This window comes from Triturus cristatus, chromosome 5_2 (assembly GCF_964204655.1).
Source record: "Triturus cristatus chromosome 5_2, aTriCri1.1, whole genome shotgun sequence".
Taxonomy (NCBI): domain Eukaryota; kingdom Metazoa; phylum Chordata; class Amphibia; order Caudata; family Salamandridae; genus Triturus; species Triturus cristatus.
In genome coordinates, this window is record NC_140588.1 from 134,198,884 (window position 1) to 134,225,748 (window position 26,865).

A 26,865-nucleotide genomic window follows, 5' to 3' on the forward strand; every position below is an offset into this window, starting at 1 on the left:
GACGCTACTAATACACGAATTGAAGTACAAAGACTCGTAACTCTCACACTCTTGTCATGAACAACGCCCGATGCGTTAAGTAACTACATTCAAATAGCACAAGGAAGAAAACAGAATGGAGATTGTTTTGCCTGTTTTTTTCGTTTCAAAAATGAAAATAACCATACATGCAGTCGTAAAAATCAAATAGTTATGAAAAAAAGTAATACATCAGCCAATCAGGCCAGGCATGGGAACGAACCACCTTTAAGGCGAAGTGCACATTATGCACAAGCTAAATGCTGTCACTCACTGTGAAGACAGCTAATAAGATAGTAGTGAGCTCACTGCTGTGGTGGGCGGGAACAAAATAAGAATGACAGTTGAACAGACCAAATGATGAAGGCGGAATGAAAGTCCCTGTATGTTTGTGTATATATGTTGGTAGTATAAAAATATCTATATTTTTTAAAACCAAAAGGTCTTGGCTAGTGCCAAACCTAAAAAAACGCTCACACACACATACGCACGCATCCGCCCGCCCACCGATGCAATTTGACAAAATTCACAAGCGCTTCTTGCTTGGACTGCAAATAGGGCACCAAGTGCCAACTGAGGAAGACCACACCCCAACAGCTATCATACATTGGGGAGAGGGATATAGAAATCCAGCTGACAAGCGACTATGGAGGAGAACAGCAGTCTGAACACTGGAAAAGCGAGAAAGAGTTGGAGAGCGAGAAATTAATACCCTTTCTACATCTAAACTCCACCCAATCCTGAGCCCTAAAACTATTTCTGCCCATAAACTTCACCCATTCCTGACACCAACCCCCCCCCACACACACAACCCTAAATTACCCATCAGTGAAAGCTAAAAACCCTTACAAGCCCTAAACTCCATCATTTTGTGAACTCCAAAAACACCTCAACACCCCTACACTCCACCCTTTTCGTGATCCCTAAGAAACCCTTACCACCCATAAAAACCACCCATCGCTGAAAAAAAAATATCCCTTTCCAGGCCTGAGCTCCACTCATCCCTGTTCCCTAACAAACTATTATCACCACCAAAAATAAGCCATCCTTTTTTCCATGTATTTGTATTTCCATAAAATTAGTATTTTGATGGGTTGGTTTCCTCCAATGTGGTGTCCATTTTCCCCTTAACTCGTCTGCATCACTTCCTGGTAATGTCAAAGAAATGCTGATTAACGTGGCCTGCCGAAAATAACATGAGCTCCGAAAGCGAAGGAGGTCAAGCAGCAATGTTACCAACTGGTGACCTATTATGTGAATTATTGATTCAACAAGGTTTCTGGTTCACTGCAACTTAGAGCTGTTCCCGGAAATTCAGACTCTGGGCCTGGTGTTTGAAAATCTACCCCGACATTCAGAGTCTGGGCCCGGTGGATGGAAATCTACCCCGACATTTGGGTCTGGTGGTTAAAAATCTACCCCGACATTCAGAGTCTGGGCCTGGAGGATGGACATCTACCCCGACATTCAGAGTCTGGGCCTGGAGGATGGACATCTACCCCGACATTCAGAGTCTGGGCCTGCTGGATGGAAATCTACCCCGACATTCAGAGTCTGGCCCTGGTGGATGGAAATCTACCCCGACATTCAGAGTCTGGGCCTGGAAGATGGACATCTACCCCGACATTCAGAGTCTGGGCCTGCTGGATGGAAATCTACCCCGACATTCAGAGTCTGGGCCTGGTGGATGGAAATCTACCCCGACATTCAGAGTCTGGCCCTGGTGGATGGAAATCTACCCCGACATTCAGAGTCTGGGCCTGGAGGATGGACATCTACCCCGACAGACAAAGATCTTTTTACTCTCCCAAGCGCCTCTTAGTGACATGCACTCGAGCCTACTGGAATTCCAGAACCTAGACTGTACCTGACTGCACTGGTCTTTCAGCCCCTTTGTGTTTGTTTCAGTTTTTCCAGAAAAAAAAAACCAATTCCTTAGCTGTAAGACCAGTTCTTTATCAAGGGTACCTTCATTGCATTCGAAAACATTAGAAAAACTTCATGGACATGAGATTCCGGAACCATTCAAAAATAAGAAACCTCTCAAACATAAATAAACAGTGTCTTTGTGACATTTTCTATCCAATTTTCATCTGTTCAGAAAACAAACATTTCTTTAAAACACGCTACAAAATGAAAGGCAAAGCACATGCACCTGATTTGCTGCTCCAGCATTGGCTTCGCTCATTTGTAAAAACGAAAACAATGAAAACAAGCATTGGCATAGCCAATAGGTCTCGCCTTTGGGACCTTATAAGTGTTTAGCCATGCAACAGTTTCATAACTAAATACTTATAAGGTCCCAAAAGCGAGACCTATTGGCTATGCAAAGCGGCCGTGCGGCCGCGAAAGTGAAAGCGATCGCGATCCCGATCAAGCATCAAAGAGGCCGTGCGGCCGCGAAAGCGCAGCGCGCACGCCCGCGCACATGCACTGTAGGTCTAGGCTGGCCTGGTAGCACTTTTTGGAGCCCTCTCAATAAGTCTCGCCAGACCATCGCATGCGCTGGGTCAGGCGAGACCTAAAAAACTGTTCCCACGGGCATACCATGTCACTCAGAGCAAAGCCACATTGTCATTCATGGCAGCCAGGTGCCACTACAATCTTTCATGCAGCACAGTGAAAACCGCTCTCTCAGTTCAATTTGGCAAACTGGTGAAGGAGGTAACAAGAAAAGATCGGAGAGGTGGTTGGGTCGTTTATGACATTAATGGAGATATCCTTGATAGACAACTGGTGTTACAGGTAAACTTTTCTTCTTCATAAAGGGATCTTCAATGGTATTCATGAACATTAGAATAAAATTGATAGCAATAAATCCATTGGAGGTGGGGGGCAAAAGGAACAGCAGAAAGGGCAATACCATGAAAATAATATGAATATCTGCAACTTACTTTAGCAAATTATAAAACAGAGAGCTTTGCCGGAAAGACTGGGTATTATTAGTCAAAACATCTTTTTATGATAAAGTCACATCTGAAATGTTTGCAACTTTCCTCTACTGGGAATGTTAAGTAACAGGAGATTGGGATTTCTACACTTAACTATCAAGATAATGTCAGTTGCTACTTCGCAGGCCTTTACATCGGGAGTCATTACATCTTGGTCATTACATCAGCAGTACCTTTATATTGCATGATGTTACATCAGAAGTACCTTTACATCGCCTGTTATTACACCAAACTGCCTTTACCCTACAGGTAGGTTTGTAAGTATTACTTTCACCACTATAAACACACTTAACGCTACCTTTCGATGCACTCTACAAACTCCTGATTACCCCTTAAAGCTATCCATCCCTGAATCCTAAAAACCCTTACTATCCCTTAACGATATCCTTCCCTGAACCATAAAAAACACTTACTACCTCTTAAAGCTACTCATTCCTGAAGCCGAAAAGCCACTTACTACCCCCTTAATGCGGTTTCCTTGCGCCCTAAAAAACCCTTACTACCCCTTAATGTTATCCTTCGCTGAACTCTAAAAATCGTGTACCATCCCTTAACGCTACCAATCACTGAACCCTAAAAGCCCCTTACTACCCATGAATGCTGCCTTTTCTTGAATTCTAAAAAACCTTTACGACCCCTTAAGGCTACCATTTTCTGAACCCTAAAAACCTATTAACGTTTCCCTTTCCTCGCGTCGCCTCAGGCGCACCCGTCTGCATCTGTCCGAGCCTGGACTGGGCCCAGAGCCCGGACCTCCGGTCCCCCTCTCATCTACAGATACACACAATTCGAACTATTAGTCCTCAACCCCAGTAAACGCAAAGGCACCTGCAACAACACTTCCCCGCGAAAAATGGCAGGACCTTTCTCCTGCCAACTCTGTCCAACCTAATGCACCACAGAACCCTCAGCTCCAGGACAACCCACCTACCACGACCTCCACAGATCAACTGAATTGCCTACTGATCAACACCAGATCATTACGTAGGCACGCCAGAGAAATCTGGGACACCATCACCTCCCTTATGCCGGACACCGTCTTCCTCACAGAGACTTCGTTCAACCTGGAATTAGCGCTAGACATCGTCACCATCACACCACATAGATACAAGATAATTCACTGGGACCGCACAAGCAAACAAGGTGGTGGAATCGCCATCATCCACAAATAGTCCATCAACTACACTGCCGCCACTGATACCCCACCACCATCATGTAACACCTCAATTTCCAGATCAACACCAACTGCAAAACAACGGGTAGAGACACCCTCTCCAACAGACCCCTAAGACCAGGCCCTACCTTTTGTGAGGCCATCGCTGAATTCATCACTCCACTGGAAATCAACTACAAAAATGTCTTCTTCCTTGGGGACCTCAACTTCCACCTGGAATACCCTAACGACACTAACACACCCAACCTACTGAAAAGCATGGCAATCCTGAATCTCAACTAGTCAGCGATCCCACATACATCCCTGGACACACTCAACCCCATTTTCTCAGCTAGTGACAGAATCAGATACAAGCATGCCACCAAAATCACCTGGTCCGATCACTCTGTTGTCCACTTCCACATCACAACCACCTCCTCCACACACTTCCAACCCCATCGCCCCATAAAGGAGCTGAAGCAAAGTAACAGAAGACCTCTGGACCAACTCCCTCAAAGGCCCCCACCCCCTGACACCACTCCCGACCTCGAAGTGGCTGTCAGAAACTTCAATGCATGGATCAATACATGCACAGACAAAGTCACCCCCACAAAACCACCAAAATCAGCACACCCTTCAAACATCACAGCTGGTTCAAACCAGAATTCAAATCTCACAAGCGCTCTTATAAGTGACCTGAGAGGATCTGGCACAACAGCAAAACAGATAACGACCGCAACAATTTCAAACTAGCCCTCAACAGGTACCACCACCAACTCAAAACCACAAAAAAGCCCTGGCCCTTAGCCTGGAAGCCAGCTCAAACCACAGCAAGGAACTATTCTGTATCATCATGGAATTCTCCAACCCCACAGCCACTGAGAACACCATCACCCCCTCACAGGAGCTCTGCAACACCCTTGCAGACTTCTTCTACACCAAAATCACCACCATATACGAGAACTTCAACCCCCATTACCGAATTCAGCAGACTCTTCAACAACCCTGACCACCACAAAAGCTCTCTAAACACATGGAAGCCTCTCTCTGTGAACACAACTGCCACCATTATGGGGCTCCATCCACTCAGGAGCCCATAAGGATCCCTGCCCCCACCAAATGTTCAACCTAGGAAAAAGCAGCATCAGCAAGGAACTCGCCACAATCATCAACGCATCGATCACATCGGCCTCCTTCCCTGAAGGTTAAGAAACAAGGCAAAAATTAAACCGCTCCTCAAAAAACCCACTCCATTCCTCTAAAGACCTAAACAATTACTGGCCCATCTTCCTACTGCACTTCCCAGCCAAGGTACTAGAAAAAGCAATAAACCTCCAAGTAACTGCCCACCTGAAGAAGAACAACCTGCTAGACCCCTCCCAATCTGGCTTCTGCTTAAAACACAGTACTAAGACAGCACTACTCGTAGCCATGGATGACATCAGGATCCTCTTAAACAGGGGCGAGCCTGCCCCATGATCCTCCTCAATCTCCCCATGGCATTCCACACTGTGTTCCACCAAATGGGGATCCAAGGGAAAGCACTTGCATGGGTCTCTTCCTTCGACACCTGTCCAACCCACAGTATCAGCTTCCCACCTTTCACCTTGAGACCAAAAAACGTAATTTGTGGCATCCCACAAGGATCCTCTCTAAGCCCAACCCTCTTCAGCACTTACATGGTACCTCCGGCAACCCTGGTCAGTTCCCACAGCATGAATATAATCTCCTATGCAGATGATAATCAGCTCATCCTCTCACTCTCCTCAGACCTGACTAACCCCAAATCCAGCTTCCACAGGTGCATGACAGGCATCACAAACTGGATGCACAGTAGATGCCTCAAACTCAACTAAGACAAAACAGAAATACTAATCTTCAGGAGTAGTAAATCCCTGGAGGACGACTCCTGTTGGCCAGCGGAGCTTGGCATAGTAGGCATAATAAGGGGTGTACCCACCCCAAGGAAGGGAACCATTGGTCCCAGATTCACTTACCTGTAATGCCCTTAAATCTAGTATTTAAGGGCAACCCTGAACCTTGCCTCCTCAGACAAGAACTGACCAGAAGAAGAAGGCCCGAAGAAGCTGTGCTGAACTAAGAAGAGGAGGTCGCCCACTGACTTGGCCCCAGCCCTACTAGCCTCCGGCACCTCGACCCTGCTCTAGTGAAATCCTGCTGTGTCCTGCAGCCAGCAGCCCTCGAGAACCCGAAGGACCTGCCCTGCCTTCCAAAACCAAGACTTTGTCTCCTGTGAGCACCGGATTTCCTCACCCACAGACTCTGGCTCTGGCCAAAAACGGAAGTTTGCACCACTCTGCACCTGACACCAATGGCCCGAGTTTCAGTGGCCCAACACCATGAGGAGGTGTCCCTGGTGATCCTGACTTGAGATCTAGTGATCTCTGACCTGCCTCAAATAATCTCCAATCGACGCCTGCAGCTCCTTTTTGGAGGATCCCGACTGCAACTGGAGCTGGTAAGAAAACCCAACGCATAAAGACAACCCTGCACCCGACATCCCACAGCCTTGGGTTGCCCAACCAACGGTATCCCAGCATCCCCAGGCATCCTAACTTACCTCTCCAACTGGCGGTCACCTCCAGAGGAACTTTGTCCCCAAGCCTTCAGTCTTTGTTGCAACCAGAGAATCCCCATTGAGAACAACAGAGCAGTCAACGCCAAAACAGCACCCTGCACCCAGCCGCTCCTGCGCTGCTGCTGGGGTACCTTAGGTGCAACCTCGGACCGCCCTTTCCCCTGAGCCTAACACCAGGAGCTTTGCTCTCACTAACCGGAGGCTCCCTATCCCCCATTGGATAACACTGCACCCAGTCGCCCTAGTTCCGCTGAGGGTGTCTCAAGAGTGTATCATTGTGAAGTTGGTTTGCATGGAACATTGAAAAACTGCATATGTACTAAAAGTGAATTACTTACCTTTTGTCTAGGAGATATCTTAGTGTGATACCTAGGCTTTTCACACTGATTAGCAAAAGTAATCTGAAAAGTAACACACATAGTAATCTGTAAAGCAACTAAAACGTAATTTTGAACAGTTGACTTACCAGTAAATCAACCAACTGCATTTGAACCTGCATTCAACTGTAAACCACTGCATACGATTTTGAAAAGTATTATTTCACTTACCTGCACCAGGCTTGGTTCTAGAAATAAAATAACTAAATAATATTTTTGATACAAACAAATTGGTCTGAGTTCAGTCTTTGAGTGTGTGACATCATTTGCTGCCCGAGTGTGTACAACAAATGCTTAACACTACCCTCTGATAAAGCATCACTGCTCGCCCCACACTATCACTATTAGACCTGGCACCATTGGCGTGAGTCTCCCTTCCATTTTTCGCTGTGTCTCCTCTGTTTTTGCTGGTGATAGATGTTCTGGGCGCTGTGCCACTGCCATTCAGTGCCACAGCGCGAATGCTCCCTTTGTAAAGATGACATGTGAATTGGTACATCCATGATTGGCTTATTTGGTTTACCTGTTAGTCCCTAGTAGCGTGGCCTGTGTCTGCCCAGGGCTGGTAAACCGAATGCTGGTGGGCCTGCAGCACTGGTTTGTGCCACCCACAGAAGCAGCTTGTAAAGTGTGTCTTAGACCTGCCACTGCAGTGTCTGCGTGCAGTCCAGAACTGCCATCTTGGCTGTGAAGTGCACCCACTTCCCAGCCCCTGAACCTTCCCTTGGCATCCTGTAAGCCACCCTTATGATAGGGTGCATTGTATGTGTAAGGTAGGACATGCTCTAATGTGTGTAGCATGTCCTAGTAGTGAATTACACCCAATTTCGTTTTTCACTACTGTAAGGCTACTTGCCAGCATGGGAGGTTTTGGCTATTACATTCTATAGTCCTAACTGACCCACAGAACATGGTAGAAAAACAAATTTAGTATGCCTGAGCTCAGAATATTAAAATACATCTTTTAGTGAAGGTTATTTTTATATTCTGTTTTTGAAACTACCACTTTTAGAGTATAGGTACTTTCTTGCCTAAGCCTTCCAGTGTGCTCTACTATTATGTGTATTGGCTGTCTGGTTTTGGAGGGACAGGGCAGGCTGAGTCAGACCTAGGTTGAATAGAGAGATCTGCCTTGGAGTGAGGGGAGGGGTAGCTCCTGCACTTGAATAGGGCTGTGCCTGGCAAGGTGAATGCTGGCTTCACCACCCACTGTGCGTCTGAAGGTAGACCCCCTCTCTCTGAAAGGAAGGATGCAGCCTGGTAAACAAAGTGCTCCAGGGCTGGGCAGAACTGGTTCTGGCTGGGTTCAGAGACTTGTGACTCCTAAGAACAAAGACTTTGGGGGTATAAATATTTGTGCCCAAACCCCTACAATTTGTATTGCTCCTGGACAACAAGAAGAACCTCTGTCCATGTAACTACAGGAATCTGCAGGAGGAGGACTGTCCTTGTGCTTATGTGCTGTTTCTTGGACTGGCCTGCAGTGGTTGCTACTGGACTTGGAAGAAGAGGAAAAGGACTTTGAAGGAACTTTGACTTTTGGCTACAGCAATCACCCAAGGGCTAGAAGAGAGCTAGCCTCCTGCAGAAGTCTCAGGCACATCAGACTCCACCACCAGCCTCCTGTTTTCTCCCAGTGAGCATTTCTATCTGCAGGTGAGGCTCCTGTGAGTTCCAGGGCCTCTAGTTCTACTGTTGAGAAAAGAGTGCTGAAAATCGTCGCAAACCCCTGTTAGTGAGCCGCTGCAGCTAGAAAGCATGAGGAAAATCGTCGCTCGCTACCGGAGATCGTCGCATCACCTGTCAGCGGGCCCCAAAACACCCGCTAACCCAAGTGCATCGCATCATCTGTCTGCAGGCCTAAGAGTGCTCGCTATCCCGAAGATTACCGCATTGCCTGTCAGCGGGCCCCAAAATGCCCGCTAAACCAAGTACGTCGCATCACCTGTCTGCGGGCCTGAAAACGCCCACTATCCCGAAGATCATCGCAGAGCCTGTCAGCGGGTTCCAAAACACTCGCTAACCCAAGTTATTGTATCGCCTGACTGCGGGCCTAACAACGCTCGCTAACCCGAAGATTGTCGCATTGTTTGTTAGCGTGCCCCAAAACGCTCGCTAACCAAAAATCATCGCACCAAGTTCATCGCAGCGCGGACGCCGTGCGCTAGCCATTTTCCCCGCATCGCATCAGGATCATCGCTCCCTCGTGGAGCTCCATTTTCTTTTATCGCAGCAAGATCGCACAGGCAACAGGCTCGGTGCATCATCCTCCCTTGCGGTAAGGATTCCACGCATCGCTGGTTAGCGTGAGGAAATTTATCGCTACAACTCCTTAGCGACATTTTTGTTGCTTTGCTACAGAATCCAGATACCTTGTGAGTAAAAGGGTCGCAGAGACCACTGCATTGAACTGAACATCATTTTGTGCCCCTTGAACTATTTTTGCAGCATTTTTAAAGTAACCATATGGTCTTAGTATTGTGGATTTTTACTGTTATTGGTCTTGTGTTAAGTCTAAATAAATATACTTATTTTTTATAATTACTTGAGTGGTGTCCATTTGTAGTGTTCCACATTGTGTTACTGTGTATGGTCATAAATGCTTCACACACTGACTCTGAGATAAGCCTAGCTGCTCGTGCTATGTTACCACAGGGTTGAGCAGGGGTTATCAAAGGGTGTAGGCTGCTTACTCTGACTTAGGAAGAAGGGTCCCTAGTTGGACAGTGGCCAGCCATTGCCAACTAGAGACCCCCATTTCTAACATTGGTGGTCAGCGGTGAGGATCTGGACTTGCATTTATGATTGCATACAGTAATAACAGTGTACACTACTAGTGAGTGCAGACCATAACATAACCAAGTACGTTTTTGAGGTTTTTGATTCTATTTTATTTTTGATTGTTATTACCAGTTATTGATACAATGGCCAAGCCCAGATCCAATGCCTCTGAGGATCTCTCCTGGGAAGAAGAGAAAATAGACACCTACACATTTAAACAGCTCAGATTTTTTTGCAAACAATTCACAGTCCCTATCACAGGGCTCACTAAGAGGGAAGAATATTAAAAGGTGCTGAAGGGCTGGTTAGAAGCCAGGGATGCCCCTAGGAATATAGAAGAGCCTGTGGAGGGGGGAGAGAATCAATCAATCAATCAATCATAGTATTTGTAAAGCGCGCTACTCACCCGTAAGGGTCTCAAGGCGCTGAGAGGGGGGGGGGGTTCGCTACTGCTCGAAGAGCCAGGTCTTGAGGAGTCTTCTGAAGGCGAGTAGGTCTTCGGTCTGCCGGAGGTGGGTAGGTAGGGTGTTCCAGGTCTTGGCGGCGAGGTAGGAGAAGGATCTGCCGCCAGAGGTTGTTTGTTGGATGCGGGGAACGGCAGCGAGGGCGAGGTTGGCAGAGCGGAGCTGGCGGGTGGGGGTGTGGAAGCCAAGTCTGCTGTTCAGGTAGGCTGGTCCGGTGTCGTGGAGTGCTTTGTGTGCGTGGGTGAGGAGTTTGAAGGTGATCCTCTTGTCGACGGGGAGCCAGTGTAGGTTTGTCAGGTGGGGGGGGTGATGTGGCTGCGGCGGGGGACGTTGACGATCAGTCGGGTGGAGGCATTTTGGATGCACTGTAGTCGTCGTAGGTGTTTGGCTGGGATTCCGGCGTAGAGTGCGTTGCTGTAGTCCAGCCTGCTGCTTACGAGGGCCTGTGTCACTGTTCTTCTTGTTTCGGTCGGGATCCACTTGTAGATCCTGCGAAGCGTGCGGAGGGTGTTGTAGCAGGAGGAGGAGACGGCGTTGACCTGTTTCGACATGGAGAGGGAGGAGTCGAGGATGAATCCTAGATTGCGTTCGTGGTCGGTGGGTGTCGGTGCTGTCCCCAGAGTGGTCGGCCACCAGGAGTCGCCCCAGGCCGAGGGGTTGGGTCCGAGGATGAGGACCTCCATCTTGTCCGAGTTCGGTTTCAGCTGGCTGCTCCTCATCCAGTCGGCGATGGCCTTCATTCCGTCGTGGATGTTGATTTTGGCGGTGCGTGGGTCCTTGGTGAGGGAGAGGATGAGCTGAGTGTCGTCGACATATGAGATGATGTTGAGGTTGTGGAGGCGGGCCACTTGTGCGTGGGGGGCCATGTAGATGTTGAACAGCGTTGGGCTGAGGGAGGAGCCCTGGGGGACGCCGCAGATGATGTCGGTGGCTTCGGATCAGAAGGGTGGGAGGCGGACGCTCTAGGATCTGCCAGAGAGGAAGGATGTGGTCCAGTCGAGGGCCTTCTCTTGGATACCGGCTTCTTGGAGGCGTGTTTTTAGAGTGCGATGGCAGACCGTGTCGAAGGCGACCGAGAGGTCCAGGAGGATGAGGGCTGATGTTTCACCGTTGTCTAATTGGCGCCTGATGTCGTCTGTGGCGGCGATGAGGGCAGTCTCGGTGCTCTGGTTTCTTCTAAATCCGGATTGGAACGGGCCCAGGATGTTTTTGTCTTCGAGGTGGCAGGTCAGTTGCATGTTGACGATTTTCACAATGACCTTCACCGGGAATGGGAGCAGGGAGATGGGTCAGAAGTTCTTAAGGTCCTTGGGGTCCGCCTTGGGCTTCTTGAGAAGAGCGTTGATTTCGGCGTGCTTCCAGCTTTCCGGGAATGTCGCTGTTTCGAAGGAGATGTTGATGACCTTCCGTAGTTGGGGGGCGATGGCTGCGTCTGCCTTGTTGAATATGTGGTGTGGGCACGGGTCTGTTGGAGATCCTGAGTGGATGGAGTTCATGACCTTGCGTGTCTCGTCGTCGCTGACGTTGGACCAGGAGGTAAGGCGGTTGGCGCTGTTGGTGTTCGGAGGAGGGGTGGAGTCTGGCGTGGTCGGGTCAGGTCGGTCGTGGTGTTGAAACTGTCGTGGATGTCAGCGATCTTGCGGTGGAAGAAGATGGCCAGTGAGTCGCACAGTTCCTGTGAGGGCGGGATGTCGTTGGTGTTGGCGCTGGGGTTGGAGAGTTCTTTAAAGATGCGGAAGAGCTCTTTACGGTCGTGTGCATTGTTATCCAGGCGGTCTTTGAAGGAGGACTTCTTGGCTGATCTGATGAGGTGGTGGTGTCTGCGGGTGGCGTCCTTGTGGGCTGCGTGGTTGTCCAGTGTACGTTCGTGGAGCCATTTCTTCTCCAGTTTCCGGCATGCACGCTTGGAGGCCAGGAGCTCGTCGGTGAACCAGGTGGCTCTCTTGCTGGCGTGGCTGTTGGAGGGTTTCTTCAGTGGGGCGAGGGTGTTGGCACAGTCGTCGATCCACTGTCTGAGGTTGTGGGCTGCGGCGTCTGGGTTGGTGGGGTCGGTGGGTGGGTGGGTTCTGGGAGAGGGTGGTGAGCAGCTGGTCTTCGGTGACTTTGCTCCAGCCGCGGCGAGGCAGCTGTTGGGTGCGGTGGTGCGTGGTTGGTTTTTTGAAGGTGAAGTGAATGCAGCGGTGGTCAGTCCAGTGGGGTTCGGTGGTGTGGTCGAAGGCGACGTGGGTGCTTGTGGAGAAGACGGCGTCCAGCATGTGGCCGGCGGCGTGGGTGGGTGCAGTGACGAGTTGTCTGAGGCCGAGGTTGGCGAGGTTGCCGATCAGCGTGGTGGAGTTGATGTCGTTGTTCTCGAGGTGGAAGTTCAGGTCCCCGAGGAGGATGTAGTCTCTGGAGACGAGTGTGTGGGTGCTGGCAAGGTCGGCGATGGAGTCGCTGAACTGGGTCCGGGGAGTCTGTAGACGAGCGTTCCTCTGAGGGTGGTGTTGGGGTCAGTGTGGATCCGGAAGTGCAGGTGTTCGGCGGTGTTGAGGGTGTTGTCTGCGTAGGTGGTGACCTTGAGGGTGGACTTGTGGACGATGGCAATTCCTCCTCCGATGTCGTTGGCGCGGTCCCTGCGGGTGATCTTGTAGCCATCTGGGATGGCAAAGGCGATGTGCTGGTGCAGAGGAGTCGTTCCACCACGTCTCGGTCAGGAAGGCTACATCCGGGGCAGTGGCGACGAGCAGGTCCCAGAGTTCGATGGCTTGTCTGCGTGCGGAGCGGGTGTTGAGGAGTATGCAGCGGAGGTGGTTGGGTCTGGTCCTTGATAGTTTGGTGGTTCTGTCGCAGGTGAAGCTGCAGCTGCGGCAGGAAAAGGGTCCGTGGGTGCGTTTTGGGGTGGCCTGGTTGCAGCGTTGGTCTCGGCCGGTGTTGAGAGCGTGGAGGGAGTCGGCGTCGTGGCTGGGTATGGTGCGATGGGGTGCGCGGGGTCCAGGGGTTCTGGCGCGGGGTGCGGTCCAGGCGCGGCCGCGCGCATACGGGCTTGCCTCCGGCACGCAAGCGGCGCAGCCGCGGCTTGTCCTTCATTAAGAAGGGGTGAAGTGAGGGAGGAGCAGCTGAGAGGCGGGTGGCGGGAAGCGAATGGGAGAGGAGGGGGTGGGGCCGCAGCAGTGGGAAAGGAATGCGGGCAGTGGGGCGGCAAAGAACTTAAGGCACAGCAGAAAGGAAACAGGCAACAAAAACACAGGCAAGTTATTTAAGCAGCGCACAGAAAAACAGGCAACAAATACAGGCAACAGTGACTAAAGCAGCGCACAGAGAAACAGGCAACAAATACAGTACAAATACAGGAAACAGGCAGCAGATCAGACCGAATACTTACCGCCCACCACTGGGCCACCAGGGATGAGGCGCAGGCGGGAGCCTGCGGGTGGAGGAGGGCCTCGAACTCCCAGCAGCAGAAAGGGACAGAAGACAGAGGACACAGCACCAGCAGGGAAGGCTGAAGCGGTGGAGGGAGCGGGAGCAGGAGAGCAGCAGGATGAAGTGGTAGATTTGGTCAGAGATAAAGCAGTTTCCAGCCCGCGCACTAGTGTGTCCTCAAGGGGCCTGACTTCAGAAGAGATGGAGGACAGGGAGAGAGATAGGCGGCATAATATGGAGATGGCTAAGCTTAAATTGGATGATCAGAGAGACCTAGAGAATAAGAAGTTAGAATTTGAAATGATGAAAGTGAAACTTGAACATGAGAGAATTTTGAGGGAGTTGGAGATTAAAGCAAAGAGTATAGAGATCTCCCCCTCTGGTGGCAGCATACCAGTAGTGCATACTGAGAGTAGAGTACATATACCTAAAGAAGTTATTAAGGATTTCCATAAAAGTGAACATATTGGGCAATGGTTTGCTGCTTATGAATTAGCTATGGTGTCCCACCGGGTCCCTGAGAAGGATTGGGGAGCTGGGTTGTGGGGACGCTTTGTGAGTGAGGGGAGGGATACCTTGTTGGACCTGCCCCCAGAAAGTAGGATGGTTTATGCCCACATGAAGGAAGCTTTGATTACCTGCTTTGGTTTGACCCCTGAAATGTACAGCCAGAGATTTAGAACCTGCAAGAAGTTAGAGGGTACCACGTGGGTTGAATATGTGTCTTTTTATTGCAGAGCAATGGAGCGCTGGGTAAAAGGTAGTAAAGTATCAACTTTTGAGCAACTGTATGATTTGAGTTCATGGGAGCATTTCTCTAGTAATTGTTTTCCTGAGCTACGCCAGCATCTGATAGATTGCAAGCTAACTAACCCTAGGAAGCTTGCTGAGGAGGCGGACCGCTAGGTGAGCACCCGGGTTCGCAGGGGTCCAGTGGGAGACTTCGCCAAAGGTGGGCAGGGTCCCCAGCAGAGAGGTGGGGGGGGACAGGGGTAAACCAAGGGAGCTTCACAGAGGGCCCCAAAATAATTCCCAAGGGAACCAGGCAGTGGTGTCCCACCCTCCCCAGGATAAGAAGCCAATGCCCCCAACAGGTAGGCCTGTTCAGAGGGGGCCCCCTACTTGTTTTTAGTGTGGCCAGGTGGGCCACAGGTACTTTGATCCCCAGTGTCCCCAAAGGGATACTACTGCACCACCCCATGCACCACCCCACCAGCTTGCTAGTGTAGCCCTGGGGGAGGAGGGGATGGATGCCCAAGGTGGGTGGGGCCCCATAGAATTGACCCTTGTCCCACTAGGAGACTTTGAGATGGTTCCTAAGCCTGCACTGCCTGATAACACTAAAAAGTACAGGCAGTGGGTAACCATCAAAGGCCATAGAGTGGAGGCTCTGAGGGACACAGGAGCCAGTGTAACTGCTGTCAGCTCCCGGTTGGTGTCCAAAGAGCATGTTGTTCTCCATGCATTCTACCCAGTAGTGTCTGCAGACAACACAGGGAGCCAATGTGAGGTGGATCAGGTTCCCTTTGAGTGGGGGGGGGGGGGTCTCAGGAACTCTTCAGGTGGCTGTGAGGCCCGCCATGCCTGTAGACTGTCTGTTGGGCAATTATTTAGAGAACTCACCGTGGGCTACGGTGGAGAAGAAATCTCACTTGGAGATGTTGGGTCTGCCTGAGTGGGCGTGTGCTACCACTCGGTCCATGGCAGGCAAGAAGGGTGTTGAGAAAGACCTGGAGCCTGAAAGTATGGACCAGGTCCCTGCCTCAGAGAGAAGGGGCAGGGGGCGTGGGAAGCCGGCCCCCTTAGTTCCCACGGCCCAGGAGGGAGCAGACCCTGAGGGGGATGCCCTGGAGCCTATCGGGGAGCAGAGTACCGACCTGGGGGACCTGCCTGAGCTGACCCAGTGGCAGCAGGAAGGAGGGCCCACCAGGGAGGAGTTTTGTGAGCAGCAGAGAATTTGCCCTTCTCCTGAGGGTATGCGGCAACAGGCTGCAGCCCAGGCAGCAGGTGATATGCCTGGTTCACATCTGATTTATTGGGAGAACAGTCTCCTGTATAGCGAGCCTAAGGCTGCTGAGCTGGGGTCAGCCCGTGTGCTGATGGTACCCGAGTGCTTCAGAGCCTTCCTACTGGGGTTGGCTCATGACATTCCATTGGCAGGACATCTGGGGCAGACCAAGACCTTTGAGAGGCTGGTCACCCACTTTTATTGGCCCCAGATGCGCAAGAGCTCAGATACATACTGTAGGACCTGTGAGACTTGCCAGGCAAGTGGGAAGAGTGGGGGGAGATCAAAGCCCCACTCCAGCTCTTTCCAGTTGTTAGTACCTCATTCGAGCGAGTGGGCATTGACATTGTGGGGCCTCTGGACCCCAAGACAGACATGGGCAACAGGTACATCCTGGTCTTGGTGGACCATGCCACCCGGTACCCTGAAGCCATCCCGCTCAGGACAGTGACGGCCCCAGTGGTGGGATGTGCACTGATGGGGATCTTCTCCCGTGTAGGATTCCCCAGAGAGGTGGTGAACGACAGGGGGACCAACTTCATCTCCCAGTATATGAAGTCTCTGTGGAAGGAGTGTGGGGTAACTTACAAGTTCACCACTCCTTACTACCCAACGGTCTGGTTGAAAGGTTCAACCAGACCTTGAAAGGCATGATCATGGGCCTAGAGCAGCCCCTGAGGCGTAAATGGGACGTCCTCTTGCCATGCCTGTTGTTTGCATACCATGTGGTGCCACAGAAGTCCTTAGGGTTCAGTCCCTTTGAACTGCTCTATGGCCATCTGGTAAGAGGGCCTCTGAGTCCTCTCAAGGAAGGCTGGGAGCAATCTCCCAGGAAACCTGCCCAGGATGTATTCAGCTACATCTTGGCCTTCAGGAACCAGACTCGTCGTTTCAGAAAAATTGCTGAGGCAAATCTGGAGGCTAGCCAGTAGGAGATGAAACATTGGCACGACCAGAATGCCACTCTGGTAGAATTTCAACCTGGTCAGAAGATTTGGGTACTGGCCCCAGTGGAGCCTTGTGCACTCCAACATAAGTGGACCAGTCCCTTTGAGGTGGTGGTGGAGCGCAAAAGTCCAGTTACCTATTTGGTGGACTTTAAATCTCTCAGGATCCCCCTGCGGGTCCTGCATGTGAATCGCCTAAAGCCCCTCTTTGAGAGGTCTGAAGTGGGCATGCTTCTTGCCACAGATGCAGGGATGGAGGAGGAGAGTGAGCCTCTTCCTATCCTCCTGTGTGCAGGAGAGAAGGATTGGTCAGTGGAGGGTGTGGTCCTCTCCACCACACTGACCCCTGAGCAGCAGAGAGATTGCCACCAGCTGTTGGGGCAATTCTCTGATTTATTTTCCCTGGTGCCTGGTGTCACTGATTGGTGCGTCCATGAGGTAGACACCGGGGACAGTCCTCCTGTCAAGCACAAGGCTTACAGAGTGACTGACAGGGTAAGGGCCTGCATTAAGGAGGAGGTCTCCAAAATGTTTGCCCTAGGGGTGATTGAGTCCTCTAGCAGCCCTTGGTCCAGTACCGTGGTCTTGGTACCAAAAGCTGCAGCGCCTGGTGACACTCCAGAACTTAGGTTCTGTGTGGACTACTGAGGTCTCAATTCGGTCACGAGGACCGACGCGCACCCCATCCCCAGAGCTGATGAGCTCATAGATCGGTTAGGGGCTGCCCAGTACCTCAGCACGTTTGATCTAACGTCTGGGTACTGGCAGATCGCCTTAACTGATGGGGCAAAGGAGAGGTCAGCATTCTCCACACCAGATGGGCACTATCAGTTCCGTGTGATGCCATTTGGAATGAAGAATGCCCCTGCCACCTTTCAGAGGTTGGTCAACCAGGTGTTGGCTGGGCTGGAGGATTTCAGTGCCGCCTACCTGGATGACATTGCAGTGTTTAGTTCCTCATGGGAGGTCCACTTGCACCACCTCTGGGTAGTGTTGATGGCGCTGCGCAGAGCAGGCCTCACAATCAAGGCCAGAGAGTGCCAGATTGGGCAGGGTTCTGTGGTGTACTTAGGACACCAGGTAGGGAGTGGCCAGGTGGCACCCCTACAGCCCAAGATTGAAACCATCCTTGCTTGGGAGCCCCCAAGGACCCAGACCCAGGTGAGGGCCTTCTTAGGACTCACGGGTTATTACAGGAGGTTTGTCAAGGGGTATGGCAACATTGTTGCCCCCTTGACTGAGCTGACTTCCAATAAGCGGCCAAAGATTGTGAACTGGACTGACACCTGTCAGATAGCTTTTGATGCCCTCAAGACTGCCATGTGTACGGCACCCATACTCCAGGCGCCCAACTTTGCTAAGGAATTTATTGTTCAGACAGACACTTCAGAGCATGGAGTGGGGGCTGTTCTGTCACAGATGAATGAGGAGGGACTAGACCAACCTGTAGCATTCATCAGTAGGAGGTTACTCCCACAGGAACAGAGGTGCAGTGCAATTGAGCGTGAGGCATTTGCTGTGGTCTGGGCACTGAAGAAGGTGAGACTCTACCTGTTTGGGACTCACTTCCGGGTTCAGACAGACCACAGGCCCCTCAGATGGTTGTTACAGATGAGGGGTGAAAATCCCAAGTTGTTAAGGTGGTCCATTTCCCTACAGAGTATGGACTTCACGGTGGAACATGGCCCTGGTATAGAACACGCCAATGCTGATGGTCTGTCCAGATTTTTCCGCCTTAGTGATGAGAACTTCCAAGGGGATGGGTAGTTCTCCCCGCATTTTAGCTGGAGGGGACGCGTGTTAGACGTGGCACCATTGGCGCGAGTCTCCCTTCCATTTTTCGCTGTGTCTCCTCTGTTTTTGCTGGTTATAGATGCTCTGGGTGCTGTGCCACTGCCGTTCAGTGCCACGGCGCGAATGCTCCCTTTGTAAAGATGACATGTGAATTGGTACATCCATGATTGGCTTATTTGGTTTACCTGTTAGTCCCTAGTAACATGGCCTGTGTGTGCCCTGGGCTGGTAAACCGAATGCTGCTGGTGGGCCTGCAGCACTGGTTTGTACCACCCACAGAAGCAGCTTGTAAAGTGTGTTTCAGACCTACCACTGCAGTGTCTGCGTGCAGTCCAGAACTGCCATCTTGGCTGTGAAGTGCACCCACTTCCCAGCCCCTGAACCTTCCCTTGGCATCCTGTAAGCCACCCTTATGATAGGGTACATTGTATGTGTAAGGTAGGACATGCTCTAATGTGTGTAGCATGTCCTAGTAGTGAATTACACCCAATTTCGTTTTTCACTACTGTAAGGCTACCTGTTCTCCATAGGCCAGAATGGAAGGTTTTGGCTATTACATTCTATAGTCCTAACTGACCCACAGAACATGGTAGAAAAACGAATTTAGTATGCCTGAGCTCAGAATATTAAAATACATCTTTTAGTGAAGGTTATTTTTATATTCTGTGTTTGAAACTACCACTTTTAGAGTATAGGTACTTTCTTGCCTAAGCCTTCCAGTGTGCTCTACTATTATGTGTATTGGCTGTCTGGTTTTGGAGGGACAGGGCAGGCTGAGTCAGACCTAGGTTGAATAGAGAGATCTGCCTTGGAGTGAGGGGAGGGGTAGCTTCTGCACTTGAATAGGGCTGTGCCTGGCAAGGTGAATGCTGGCTCCACCTCCCACTGTGCGTCTAAAGGTAGACCCCCTCTCTCTGAAAGGAAGGATGCAGCCTGGTAAACAAAGTGCTGCAGGGCTAGGCAGAACTGGTTCTGGCTGGGTTCAGAGACTTGTGACTCCTAAGAACAAAGACTTTGGGGGTATAAATATTTGTGCCCAAACCCCTACAACTTGTATTGCTCCTGGACAACAACAAAAACCTCTGTCTGTGTAACTACAGGAATCTGTAGGAGAAGGACTGTCCTTGTGCTTATGTGCTGTTTCTTGGACTGGCCTGCAGTGGTTGCTACTGGACTTGGAAGAAGAGGAAAAGGACTTTGAAGGAACTTTTATTTTTGGCTACAGCAATCACCCAAGGGCTAGAAGAGAGCTAGCCCCCTGCAGGAGTCTCAGGCACATCAAACTCCACCACCAGCCTCCTGTTTCCTCCCAGCGAGGATTTCGATCTGCAGGTGAGGCTCCTGAGAGTTCCAGAGCCTCAGGTTCTACTGTTGAGAAAAGAGTGCTGAAAATCGTCGCTAACCCCCGTTAGTGAGCCGCTGCAGCTAGAAAGCGTGAGGAAAATCATCTCTCTGCTGCCGCCGAGCGCTCGCTACCGGAGATCGTCGCATCACCTGTCAGCAGGCCCCAAAACGCCCGCTAACCCAAGTGCATCGCATCAATTGTCTGCGGGCCTAAGAGTGCTCGCTATCCCAAAGATTACCACATTGCCTGTCAGCGAGCCCCAAAATGCCCGCTAAAACAAGTACGTCGCATCACCTGTCTGCGGGCCTGAAAACGCCCACTATCCCGAAGATCATCGCAGAGCCTGTCAGCGGGTTCCAAAACGCTCGCTAACCCAAGTTATTGTATCGCCTGACTGCGGGCCTGAAAACGCTCGCTAACCCGAAGATTGTCGCATTGTTTGTTAGCGTGCCCCAAAACCTTCGCTAGCCAAAAATCATCGCACCAAGTTCATCGCAGCGCGGACGCCGTGCGTTCGCCATTTTCCCCGTATCGCATCAGGATCGTTGCTCCCTCATGGAGCGCCATTTTCTTTTATCGCAGCAAGATCGCACACGCAACAGGCTTGGCGCATCATCCTCCCTTAGCGGCAAGGATTTTATCGCATTGCCAGCTTAGCGTGCAGAAGTTTGTTGCTTTGTCCTGCCCGCAACCCAGCGCATCATCCTCCCTTGCGGTAAGGATTCCACGCATCGCTGGTTAGCGTGAGGAAATTTATCGCTACAACTCCTTAGCGACATTTTTGTTGCTTTGCTACAGAATCCAGATACCTTGTGAGTAAAAGGGTCGCAAAGACCACTGCATTGAACTGAACATCATTTTGTGCCCCTTGAACTATTTTTGCAGCATTTTTAAAGTAACCCTATGGTCTTAGTATTGTGGATTTTTACTGTTATTGGTCTTGTGTTAAGTCTATATAAATATACTTATTTTTTATAATTACTTGAGTGGTGTCCATTTGTATTGTTCCACATTGTGTTACTGTGTATGGTCATAAATGCTTCACACACTGCCTCTGAGTTAAGCCTAGCTGCTCGTGCTACGTTACCACAGGGTTGAGCAGGGGTTATCAAATGGTGTAGGCTGCTTACTCTGACTTAGGAAGAAGGGTCCCTACTTGGACAGTGGCCAGCCATTGCCAACTAGAGACTCCCATTTCTAACAATCACAAAAAGAGAGAAAAAGTGGTATCTACTTTTACCTCTGCCTACCTTTGGAGTTCCCCTAGACTCTGTGCACACTATACCTCATTTTGGTATAGTATATTGAAGGAAGTGACCTGATTGGGGCCACCCGGGTCACCACAACCACCTCGCAGCCTTCCAAACAAATAAAGAGTCGGTCAGACAGCAGAGAATACAAACCAAAGATATTTAGTAGAGATACACTTGAGTGGAGCCCGGTCTGACCAGTCTCCTTAGATTGCTGCAGAGGGACTGACTTCAGTAAACATGGCAATGCATAAAGTACATTTCCAATACCCCTAATGCTCAGACAGGAATTTTCCAGTTAGTAGCTGGTGAACAAAAGAGATACAGAAGTTAGAGCTGCAATCCTGGGACCGGGTACATGCTATCTTAGCATCAAGGTTACTCTGCCCGTGCCCGCCGCTCTAAGGGTGGGAGCAGGCCTATCTAAAGAGAAAAGTATGTATTTACAAACAGTCTATTCATTAGTGCAGCAAAGCTCAACCTTGGAGAAATACAGAAAACAATGAGGCTGCTTTCTGCTGAGATAGACAGAGTGAGACAGAAGTTAGTTTCAATCATGGCTCAAAATGGCAGCTAAATACAAAATGGTGCCGCAAATGCTAACTCAAATCGTACAATGCAAAGATAAATCAACTAAAAACATTTTCTATTCCAACAATATACAGAGCCAACTTCCTACCCCAGTCTGTTGCCTAGAGATATTGAATGGTGAGGGATCAACAGTTAAAAGTATTCATCAGATAGTATATACAGAGCCAGCTTCCTACATTGGTGGATCAGCAGCGGGATGTACAACTTTGCATTTGTTGGACTGACTTGGTCAACAGCTGATCACCCAACAGAACTCTGATTTGTGAATTGACCAATGTTTCCAAATTACTAAAAGTCTTGTTAGGGCCTTGGTTAAGTCCCTTTAGAATTTTAGAAAAATAAAAGCTTGATTTAGTTAGGGGTAAGAGGGGTTAGAAGTTTTCTTTTACAATGTTTTTTAACAAGAACCCAGCTGTTAGTGAAGATAACAACAATGACATAGAGAACCTGGTTAAGGAGCTCAATCTCACCCCTTATCTCCACTTAGAATTTAGAGAGCTAAGGACTCTATGTAAACTTAAAAATATTACCATGGGTAACTTAAAAATATTACCATCCCTCTAATCAAAAGCTCCAGGAGCTGTTTGCAAGGTATGCTAAGGACCATCCCTCTGAGAATGCTGAAGTCCTCTCAGACAGAAGAAGAGAGATGGGATGAGGATAACTAGCAATCACCTGCGCCCCCACTTCATAGGGAGAGAAGGGCCCCAGTGGCCCTCACTCCAGGAATACACCTCTCAGCACCCAGAACCCACACAGGTGGGTCAGGTGTTTTTGAGGATATTGAGGACAGCCTCAATGAGGAGACGAACCTTTTAGTATGATAGACAAAAAGATTGGAACTGGAGACCAGACTCACGGCTCTAGAAAAAGAGAGAGCAGAGATGGGCTTAGCTCCCATTAATGGTGGCAGCAACTTAAATAATATGGATAAATATATGATCCTAAAATCCCCAAAGGGATTGTCCCTAAATTTGAGGACGGTGATGACAACACAAAATGGCTCACGGCTTTTGAGAGAGCTTGTGAAAGGAGAAAAGTGAGGAAGTCACACTGAGGGGCACTCCTTTGGGAACTGTTCACTGGTAACTGCAGGGACAGACTCCTGGCCCTTACAGGGACAGATGCAGGCTCTTATTGCCTCATGAAGAGTACTCTGATTGAGGGCTTTGGACTCACAACTGAGGAATATTGAATTAGGTTTAGGGGGCTTACAAAACCCCAAAACAGTCTTGTATTGACTTAGTTGACTACTCAGTTAAGACACTAGATGGTTGGTTAACTGGAAATAACGTCCATGATTTCAATGGACTTTACAATTTGTTTATGAAGGAACATATTACAAGTAATTGCACTAATGAAAAGTTATATCAGTATTTGGTAGACCTAGGTCTAATTTCTCCCCAAGAATTGGGAAAGAAAACAGACCACTGGGTCAAGACTAGGGTAACAAAAACAGCCACTGGGTGTGACCAAAATAAAGGGGTTACAAAACCTCCCCAGGGGAAGCGGGGTGAGAACCCCAAAGATAAAAAGCCTGAGTCTTCTAAAGGGCCCCAAAAAGCTGCTCAGGGGGGAGGGTCCCAAAACTCTTCCCATTCTAGTAATAGATACAAAGGGAAGAACTTTGATCCCCTAAAGGCCTGGTGTTTTAACTGTAATAAATTGGGACACTTAACTGGAGATGTTACTTGTCCTAGCAAGAAGCCCCTAGTCCTCCTACAGCTACTACTGGTGTAGTCAGTCTCCAGATGGGATCAACAGTGAGCCCAGAGCAAATCAGGGTTCACACTGAAGCAGTTCTAGTCACTGAGGGTGAACTTGAGTTTGCCACTTTAGCTGTGTGGCCACCCAACTTAAAGAAGTATTTGTAATACTCCTGGATCAACAGGACTAGAATAGAGGCCCTGATGGATACAGGTGTCACTATGGTGAGAGATACACTGGTTTCCCCAGAGCATTACCCGATTGGGAAAACTTACCCAGTCACCAACGCTGACAGTGTTACTACTAACCATGCCATAGCTATGGTGACATTAGACTGGGGGGGTACTGGCCTGAAACAGGTAGTGGTATCTCCAAAGCTTCCAGGTGCCCGTCTGCTCAGTAATGACCTCAAGACCTCAGCATGAGCTCTTAGGTCCAGGGGGACCCACTAGGGAAGAGCTGTGCCTTGGACAGCAGACCTGTCCAACTCTTGCACAGGAAAAGGGAGATGTCAGTGGTATTCACAGAGACTATTGGGAGGAGGAACTACTGTACACTGAGGCCAGAGACCCCAACCTTGGAGCCACTAGGAGATGGGTAGTGCCTCTGAAGTACAGGGAGTTCTTACTCACTTTAACTCATGACAACCCCCTAGCTGGGCATCTGGGCCAAACCAAAACTTGGGAAAGGCTAGTTAGCCACTTTTACTGGCCCCAGATGTCTCAGAAGGTAAAGGAGTTTGTCAGCTCCTGGGTCACCTCTCAAGTCAATGGGAAAACAGGTGGACACCCCAAGGCCCCCTTAATTCCACTACCAGTGGTTAGGGATCCCTTTGAAAGGGTAGGTGTGGACATAGTGGGTCCACTTGAACCTCCCAAAGCACCAGGAAACAAATATATAATGGTGCTAGTGGTTCATGCCACCAGGTATCCTGAGGCAATTACCCTTAGGACTACTACAGCTCCTGCAGAAGCTAAAGCCCCGATTGGTGTCTTCACCACGGTAGGGTTTCCTAAGGAGGTGGTTTCAGACAGAGGGTCAAACTTCATGTCTGCTTACCTAAAACATATGTGTATACAACACTTTCTTCGATATAAAAATATCATAAAAGTACGAACATAGTTGGTTCATCAATAATCGGTAAAAATCCATTGTTGTGCAGCATGTGACAATATAAAAATGGAATTAAAAAAGGGAGTATATACAAATAAAAAGCCATAAAAATCACTTCTTGATTTAACAGAGCAAAATACACATGGCACTCTAGAGGCCTAGCTCTTATTAGGCCTCAACAATTTGATACGCGTCAACCAGGCACACCCCAAAAATTTAGCTACCCCACAAACCATGGCAAGGGAAGAGGCATCGGTTAGAATGGAGCGCAGCGCCACTCTAAAATCCCGAAAACCCAAATTTCTGCAAATTGGGCTAAGCCATTTCCTCCTTGTCGCCCTATAAGCCGGGCACGCAAAGAGGAAATGGGAGATAGATTCATTGGGGGCGCAACACCCGGGGCAGTTGGCAGATGTTACGCTCTGTTTTATCCAACCCACTACCAAAGCGTTGAGCGGGAGGGTTCCTAGCCTAAGATCCATGTAGAGTGTTCTATCTCGTGGAGATTGTATAAAATCGAGATACTGCTCAGTTTTAGTGTCAGGCTTGTGCTCCAGGAACTGATCAGTGAGGATCCCTCGATTGGGGTTTCGTGCTTCCTCTACCTTCACCCAGTCCCAATAAGCTTTTTTAATAATTTGCTTTGTGGGTGGAATCTGGCTAGACCATGCCTCCCCATAACCAATTTCTGTGGCCAGCTGCTTTAGATTGCAGATCCATTTGATCTTATTACCTGTATCTAAATTGATAATCTCGTTCAAGGCAGCAGCATAGCTGGCCAATTCAGGGGTGCGTCTCAAGCGGACCCAAAAAAGCAACGGGCGCAATCTTGCTATATCTTTGATAGAGCGTTTACCCAAATCACTGCGGAGTGGCATCAGGGGGGTAGAAGATGGTAGAGAAACCAGTCCTCTGTAGAAATGATTCTCAGATCTCTCCAGGTCACTGATATTCTCGAACCCCCATAGCTCCGCCCCGTATAGTGCTGAGGGTAGGGCCTTCCCGTCGTAGACCACAAGGGCCGGAACAACTGGACTACTAAAGGAAAGTCGCTGTTCTCTTAGGATTGCCCCCGCCACCCTCTTATGGTTAAAGAGCATTTTCGCTAGATGGCTGTTCCATTTCATCTTATTGGTAATCCAAATGCCCAAGTAATTAAAAGAATCTACAATATCTAGTGGCGTACCATCGAGTGTGATCCCATTCCTAAAACGTTTGGATGGGGATAGTGTCATTAATTTTGTTTTGATGGTATTTATCACTAAACCCCGTGCATCGCAAAACTGGCTATTCCTATCGAGCAGCTTTTGCAGGCCACCTGGACTTTTTGACATAAGAAGGGTGTCATCCACGAAGAGGTGAGTAGGAGATTTCTCCCCTGCCAGGGTTGGGGCATCAGATGGGTCCTCTCTCAAATGGTCAACCACCCCATTTATAAAGAGCGAGAACAAAGTTGGAGCCAGCACACAACCCTGGCGTACTCCCCTATTCACCGCCACCCTTTCTGTCAGCTGACCCTGATTACCCCACCTGATTTTGGCGTAGTTCCCCTCATGGAGACACTTGGTGATATCAAGGATCAAAGATGGAAAGCCCAGGTCGGACAACACCTGCCAGAGCTTGGCACGAGGGATCAGGTCAAACGCGGTCTTAAGATCAATAAACGCCAAATATAGGCTACCTTTCCCGATGACCACTACTTTCCAATAGATCGTATATAAACGAAAGACCTGATCCATCGTGCCCACCCCCTGTCTAAATCCTGTTTGGAAATGCGAGTGCACACTGCCATCATCCATCCATGACCTTACCCTCATAAGGAGAATCCTGCCAACCACCTTCTGTATTACGTTGATTAGACTAATTGGCCTGTAGTTGACAGGATCCTCCCTATGCCCCTTTTTGAATATGGCTACCACTTCAGCACCCTTCCAAGAATCCGGGACAGGGTGACCTCTAGCAATTAAATTCAATATGAGCAAGATGAAATCAGCCCATAACTGGTTCTTGCAGGAGGAGATCACCGGGGATGCCGTCAGGTCCCGCCGCCTTTCCTGAAGCTAACCCAGTGATTGCAAGGGAAACCTCATTGATCGTAAAAAGGTCAAGTGAACTAACAGCCTCAAGCATAGCATCTAACAAGGGGTCCTCCAAGGATGGGGGGGGCTTCTCGCAGTTAGGGGGTAAGGAGCTGTCACCGTCACAATACAAACCAAGGAAATGTGAATGCCATTGGTGTTCCGTGATATGATTAGGCATCGGATCGGCACCCTTGCGACTGCCTCTATCAGTGAGGCCCCAGAACAGTGTGGCATCTTTCAAAAGGGAGGCAGATTTGCGATCCTGCCAATGCGCTTCTTCCCAA